A 7,514-nucleotide genomic window follows, 5' to 3' on the forward strand; every position below is an offset into this window, starting at 1 on the left:
CCCCCTCCCTCCAGTGCATTAGAATGTGGTCTAAGCTAGAACAATAGGTTATTCAACTGCAGTAAATAGTTTCGCTCGTCTTGGCCTCGACGTCCACACTAAATATCAAATTTGCAATTCCACCCCGAATCATAATAACCCGTTGTTTCCTCCGCTTTATGGTGGCCCCAGATGCCCGTTTTATTTATATTTTTCTCCCTCCGCGTACTGTCCCATTGTTGCGAAAAGCGACGCTAGCGCGCGCGGAACGTCAGCACGACGACGGCCTGCACTCCCAACCTGGATCCCGTCGCGTAAAACAGAACTTGCACACTATCCACTGGTGGCGCTACACTCTGAATTGGGGACATAATTTTTTTAAAGAAAAATTTGTAAGAGACGCATGGCACACTTCTTGAAAATACGCACCTTTGAAAATTGTACATGATAAATTTCCAGATGGTCAAAAATAAAAAGAGCCCAGCCCACACTGAGTTAACAATGATGCAAATTTGTTACTTAAGATTCCTATATTCAGAATCGCAACTTATTCGAACGTCGTGGAGTAAAACAAAACGCAGCTCTCTGAGAAAGAACAAGAAGGGCCGTTCACATTATCGTGCGCTTCTTTAGTTGCACACCACGTGGGTTGAAATCGATGCAGTATTATCAATAAGAACGCCGCGGCCCTCGCCTCTCTCTCTCTCTCTCTCTCTCTCTCTCTCTCTCTGGCATGATTGGTCGCGGTCACGTGAGGAGTTTTGGAGTCCGCACACAAATACTGGAACAGTGCAGGCTCAAAACTACAGCGGCCAACACAGCCGCGCCCGCACAGTCACGCGAAACTTTGCGGCCGTGATGTGCTTTGCTTGTCCGGAGGAGTTTCGTGACGAGCCGAGCTGACTAGCCAAGCCCAGCCGGGGCCAAGCCCAGCCGAGGCTGGGCCGGCCCGCTCTGCCCAGCCATCTATAAATCACGAGTTTGTTGCGAGGGGCCATCTTGATCCTCCGGCTCCAGCCCCGGGCTCCAGCCCCGGGCCCCAACCCTGAAGGGTACGAAGGGCTGGCAGGGCTCAGGAACGGGGCCCCTCGAACAACGCGCTCAGAGGCCCCACCTGGGGGTAGTGATGCGAGGCGTGAACCAGCAGCCAGTTGCTTCCAGTCCAATAGATAAACGTGTTTAGGATGAACAAAAAATGGCCCGAAAACAATGCCCGCGCGGTTCAAAAATTGTGGATGCGCGAAAAGTGGGATTGAACGACAAAAAATACTTCACACTACTGCTTTCTATCGTTTTCAGAGCATTGTTTAACATCTTCTCGAAGGACACGCGGGGAGTGGAGGGAGGTGAACGGGGGCGCCTGCTGATCGCACATAAGGGTGGGGTGGGTGTAGGCTGTGAGGGTGGGGGTTGCTACGCACACGGAGCAGGGTTGTCAAATTCTGGTTGGACCAGAATAAGGGGAGAACGTGGGAGGGAAAGGAGAGAGAGAGAGAAAGAGAGAGGACAAGGGTGGGAGGAATAAGGGCGAACCGGCGGGGAAGCGGGGGAGGGGGAGTAAGGGTGGGTCGTCGTTTTCAAATAAGGGAGTGCAAGGGTCGGGTGGGTGGAGAGGCGAGCAGGGTTGGATAGTGGGCCGGTTAGCCATCCCGGTCTTGCCTTATTCCTTTTGATGAAATTATTCTTGCATATGCGCTCCGCTAGCTACAACAAGGCTTTCGCCTAGGGTCGCCTTCCACAGAGCGCTCGCTCCCTGCCTCTCTCTCTCTCTCTCTCTCTCTCTCTCTCCAAGGTATTATTAATGGTCCCCGTGGCCGCTGCTGGGAGGGACGCCCGGCAACGCAGGGACGCTTAGCAAAGTTCGAAATTACGCCAGAACACTTGTCCAGCAAAGTTTCTGCCTCGGCCGCCATGTTTGCGCCCCCGCCTCACGGAGAGCGAGGACACCACGCCAAGAAACACTTCCAGCACCGCCCCGGAGACAGAAAAGGAAAACAAGAAAAAGAAAAATGATTAATCAAGTTGTTTACGGGGGAAAAGTTTCACGAACGCGTAGATGTCGTAAACAAGAAGCCAACCTCAAAAAAAAAAAAAAAAAAAAGAAAAGAAATGGGGAAAACAATTTCTTTCTCCTTGCGCGGGAATATAGGTCCTCTGGGGGGAGGGTGAGAAACGCACATGGGATGCGCGCTTGATTCATTAACAGGCCGAGGCCGTTACTGTAATGGCGATGCGTGGCGGGGCGGGACTTGGGCCCGGCTCAGCTGCGCTCAATGCCAGGCAATCAAGGCCCACGGGCCGCCTTCGAGCTGCGAGCGAAGAACTCAGGAGCGGACGTACTTTTAGGAGGGGCGTAGTCAGCTGCTTTTTTGCTGTTTCCCGTAAAAAGATTTGAAGAAAGCGGAAAGAATTTTTTTTGACGAGTTACAAGGGCATGTTGCAAAATCAGAGGGCTCACTGCCGCCCCACTGCTCACTTACGTCACTGATGACATGATAGCAGCACATATTTCTACAGGAAGGTGTTCAAACACACTGAACAAGGTCCTGCTGTAGTCCAGCTGATGGTCTGATGATTGACTTGTGATGACCTGCTGTGCTGAAGTCTTCCTGATGTCCTGCTGATATCCAGCTGAAGTTTTCCATAAAATTTTGCTAAAGACCTGTCGAAGGTCTGCTGGAGGATCTGCTGAAGGTCCTTTGAAGGTGTGTTGAAGGTCTGCTAAAGATTTTTGATCATTCGCTGAGGGTCTGTTGAAGGCCTGCTGAGGGTCTGTTGAAGGCCTGCTGAAGGTCTGTTGAAGGGCTGCTGAAGGTCTGCTAAAGGCCTGCTGGCGCCGGGCTGACGCGAGCCATTACTCGCGGGGTCTCAGACTGCTGCGGACGGGGCCGCATTAATATGGCCGCCATGCAGCCGACGTGCCGAAAATGGTCTTCAATTTAGCAGAAGAGCCCTGGGCATGTGGCGCGCATGCTGCATCACGGACACAGGCAAAAACACATTGGCACAAAACAAAATATTATGTATAGTTTGGAGTGAAGAAGAAGAATCGTTACTATATAACAAGACTGAAACCTCGTGACGTACCGTGCGGCTTCACAGAAACATCGTTAAACGCAGTAATAGGTTTTTTTAAGGCATTTCCAACGGCAGCAGGCAGCACCTCCTCAATTTGCCTTAAGAAGCAGAAGGTGACTGGTTATATTCTTCCAAGGAGAAAGGGGATAAGCTTCGTCGCGATGACGGACCAGTTCCCGAAGAAAAACGGTAACACAGCCGAGAGCAACACCGAACAAAAAAAGGGGTCCAGCGAGATGCTCTCTTTCTCAGGGAAGCTGCTCCCGCCTCGGCGAGGAGGCTGCATCTCAAACTGGTCCAGCTCGTCTTTAGGGATGCTGCGCGTCACGTGGGATTTTTTTCTTCCCTCCGTGCGATGATCTCAACGCCTCGCCAAACCGCATGCAGCATCTTCGGCGGGAAAGGTCCAGCCGGTGGCGGCAACTATGTGCAGACGATATGGGAATTTGCTGGACACGACAAATCAATGGCCTTGTAACGCAAATTCCTTTAAAATAATCGCTGAGACGGTTTGAGAACGTAACGATGTTTTAGGAACCGGAAGGTAAGCTAAAAAAGTAATTACAGTGCTATGGAGTGAAAATATTTTCAAATCGCCATTCCCCAACACAGGTCAGAATAAACTACACTATCCATTATTCACACAAATGTTCTTTTCTTCTCTCACTCTCCAACGTCTAGGGTCGACCGGGCGGCATGGCGAAAACATATGCAACGGCTGAGCTCTTCGTACGGACGGCTACTGAATAAAACTTTTCGCCAAGCACAGAGACGTTTTTTCCCCTCTTCATTCTAATCGCGCATATGTGGAATCAGGCGACAAACCGTCGCCCTCCTGCTCACCCCTTCCTTGAGTGGCGGGGCGGGTAGGATCAAGGAGCCGGACTGGTTCTCCCGGCACCCCACTCGCGCCGAGTCTCTAAGACACAATTTCTCTCTCACACACACAGCTCCACGAGCGCACACAACAACCTGACGCGAGCCCGCTTATTCACACCCAGGACGGAAACTCTTGACGAGAAGCTTCGTGAAACGAAGCCGCTTTTTTCATAAAAAGTACTTTTTGCCAGCCGTAAGAATAACAAATAAATGTCTCAAGCTGAGGGTTTGTTTCCTTCTTTTAGTAATTTATGCCAATAACGATTTGCACTTGCTTGACTTGAGTTTTAAAAAGGAAAAAAAAAAAAACTACAAGCAGTCAACCAAGCACTAGTGACACCATACGCGAACAAGGGCGGTTTTACAGTAAAAAAAAAAAAAAATTCTGGGGGCAAATGTGAGAACATGCCAAAAAGTGTTTCTTCACATAGTAAGAGAAGAAGAAGAAGAACACTGTGAAAAATTGTCGTACCGGGTACAGGAAAATTTTCCATGGAAGAAGTCGTACAAGTACAATCTAAAATTGTACAATTTACTAGCCCTATGTATCAACTTGGAATCGAGTATCAAGCGACAGTGGGAGGTTGTACATGTACAACTCGTATTGTAAATGGCAAATTACAAAATATATCGTACATGTACAAATATATTTTTCACAGTGAAGAAGAAGAAGAAGAAGGAGAAGAAAGAAGAAACCACCATCCCAGAGCAATCCTTATTGAATGTTCACTAGTGTTCCAAGAGAGTTTTCAACTCGTTGTCGTCTCCTTCTCTGCCAAGCTAATCTCCCCGGATAGCACAGCCACTTCCGCGTGCATAATGCGCGCGGCCTGGCGACTTAATCGGGAGAGGCACGCGTCTTGGCGGGGAGGGTCCCGTCCCGGAATATGGCACACACTCACACTCACACCGGTCGGCACGCGCTCAGGTAGGCGAGCCGGTCTGCCCGTCCCGTATGGGAATTCTGCAGCGCGTCATCACATTACGCGCACGCGTTGGACCTGTCTCGTCCCTCCGGCTCACGCGTGGACGCGCCGCACAGGTGGACGTGAAGAGGGTCGTGGTCGCCGTTCTGTCGTCTAGGGTAGTGCCGCACCACGTACTTCATCAATCTAACTGGAGAAACGAGCGCAGCGGCTGGGCACCTTTCGGCGGAGTGCTAGGGAAGTTTTAAGGTAGGCCAAAATTTTGTTTTTCCAGTGATTACATTTTTGTTTGACTTTTATAACGTCTTTAAAATAGATCATTCATAGCAGGTTTTTCCGAGGAGTCCCCGACTAAAAAAATCCGTTGTACACTATAGTCCCATAGAAAAAATACTCGCAAGAAACTCGAGGATACTCGCGATAACTCGCGGCAAACTCGTGACAGCTCGTGAAAAAATCGAGAAATACTCGCCAAATACTCGCCAATAACTCGCCAATACCCTCAATTATTTGCGGATACTCGCACGCAAATACTAGCGAAACTCGTTGTACACCCACTTGTAGAGTGGAGGACCCCTCGGTTTTTTCAACAGAGGAAGCAGCACGCAGAACAGAAGAGGGAGATATAGGGCGAGAAAATATCTGTAACCGGGGCGGTGGGTGCAGTTGGGAGCTGGGCGCGCGGGTGGGAGGGCCGGACCAACAGAAAAAGAGAGTGTGAGTGGATGGCCGGACCGGGAAGGGAGAGATGAAAAAGTTGTCCGCAGCGAGGCAAGCGTTTTCCCATTGCGAAAGGTAAGTCCCGGACGGGCGGCCGCAGCCCTCCCCCCGGCCCCGCTCACACACAGACACACACACACACACATGCGCGGAGCACTTTTCTCTTTTTAAACCTCGCTCTTTCTCCGTCTACCCTCGTTCTGTTTTGCTCCGGTTTTTCGCCAGGGCCGCGCGCCCCCTGCCCGCGCGCGCACACACTCAGTGTCAATGTCGGCGGAGTGGGTAGGCCACCAGCACAGCAGCATCAGACTGAAACGCCGTTTGTAAAACAGACAAGCGGGTTCTTTACTGTTGGGGTGGCAAACTATCTGACTTTACTTGACCTATGTTACAAGTTACATTGCTTACTTGCATTTTGCCTAGCTTCATTCAAAAGTGGGCACTGCGAGAAAAAAAGCGCACTACAAAAGCATTGTTCTGGTCATGTAGTTTTATAACAGCAGATGTCTTAAAATGGTCCAAATAAGTGAACTCAAAAAGTTTAGAGCATCCCATCGAAGAAACTCAAATAGGAATATATATTTTTTACAGTTGTGCCGGTCCACCCACCCTGTCCTGTCTCGGTCCAGTTTAGTCGCTTGGGGGGATGCTGGATAGAACCGGCTAGTCTCCCGCACTCACCTTTTCTTTCTGTGACGATGACCCAAACAGGACTCGTCCTCGCCTCCACCCGCGCACACTCTCGGAACATCAGGCGAAATGCTGCACGATCTGCAGCACCAGACGAGCAGTCTGCTCCGGCGAGCGCACAGTAGCGACAACTACAACAACAAAAAAACAACAAAAAAGGATGATACAAAAGAGGTGAGCAAGAAAATAGCGGGGGAGTAGAGAACACGGAGACACGTTTTCAAGCTCGTCGGTCTGGCCCCGGACCAGCCAGCCCAGCCAGGTGTCGGCATCGCAACGACTTTCAACCATATAGGAGGTGAGGGTGGCGGTGCAGGTTCGGCTGCGCAGCAACGGCGCGCCCAGCGGACCGGGCAAAGCCTGATGCAATATGGCACGGACAAAAATCGGTTTGCACTTTTGTTTTCAAATTTTAAAATAAACCATTTTAGAATATGATACATGAAACACTGAAACAAGGCACGCTTTGGTCTGGACCAACGACGTAACGTTTTCTCCAATCGAAAAGTACATAACAGTCCTACTAAGAAAAAATCAGCAGAATTTAACTTGAGGCCCTGCTGAACAATTGTGTAGACTTTTTGTCTGAACCACACACTTCAAGTGGCTCGGCTCAGCGTCTACAGCGCCTTAGTAGGCTGTTACCAAACCACCTCGATTCAAATTTTCGTTTCAGAGACGGGGCTGAAGTTTTTTATTTCTCCATCTTTATGGTCCTTTCTTTGAAGGCGTTTTTTACAAGGAGGGAAAGCCTCCACTGCAGGGAGGTACTATAACATAAAGCCCCTTTTTCGAATCGAAAAATAAAACACAAGCCTGTTAATTATGCAGAATTTTGTTTAAGGCAAGTGAACATTTCTTTTAAGATATTGATCGGAGAAAATATTGCAAGAGAAGACACTGCTCTCAAATTTGTGCCATCCGCTTTCATAATACGACTCCGACACATCACCATCGCAATACGTGTAGATTACCATAGGGCGCCTCCGCTACCACCACCACCACGGGCAGAGCAGCGCCATACATCTCATCTGCGAGGGAGGGGCGCGAGCTCGTACTGCCGAGCGCACTGCGGGCCGAGCACTGCGGAGGGAAGAACGGAGGACCCTTCAGGGGGGAAACAAAATGTCAAATCAGCTCAGTATGAATGTCAGCGTCGCGGCCGCGAGAATGAGTCCGGCCGCGCGAGACTACTCACAAGGAAAATGAGAGAGACAAAATATACAGGGTTTTTTTTTTGGG

General features: G+C 50.0%; 1 long non-coding RNA gene across 1 annotated transcript in view; it reads right to left on the reverse strand.

The window, feature by feature from the left end:
- The window catches only part of LOC113211387 (uncharacterized), a 213,603-nt gene that overhangs the window by 176,502 nt on the left and 29,587 nt on the right, over window positions 1-7,514 (reverse strand). Inside the window, exon 2 of the long non-coding RNA XR_008011193.1 lies at window positions 6,264-6,403. This is a non-coding gene — a long non-coding RNA (uncharacterized LOC113211387). The remainder of the gene's footprint in view (window positions 1-6,263; window positions 6,404-7,514) is intronic.

The sequence above is a fragment of the Frankliniella occidentalis genome, unplaced genomic scaffold (assembly GCF_000697945.3).
Source record: "Frankliniella occidentalis isolate FOCC.00 unplaced genomic scaffold, Focc_3.1 Scaffold59, whole genome shotgun sequence".
Lineage (NCBI taxonomy): Eukaryota > Metazoa > Arthropoda > Insecta > Thysanoptera > Thripidae > Frankliniella > Frankliniella occidentalis.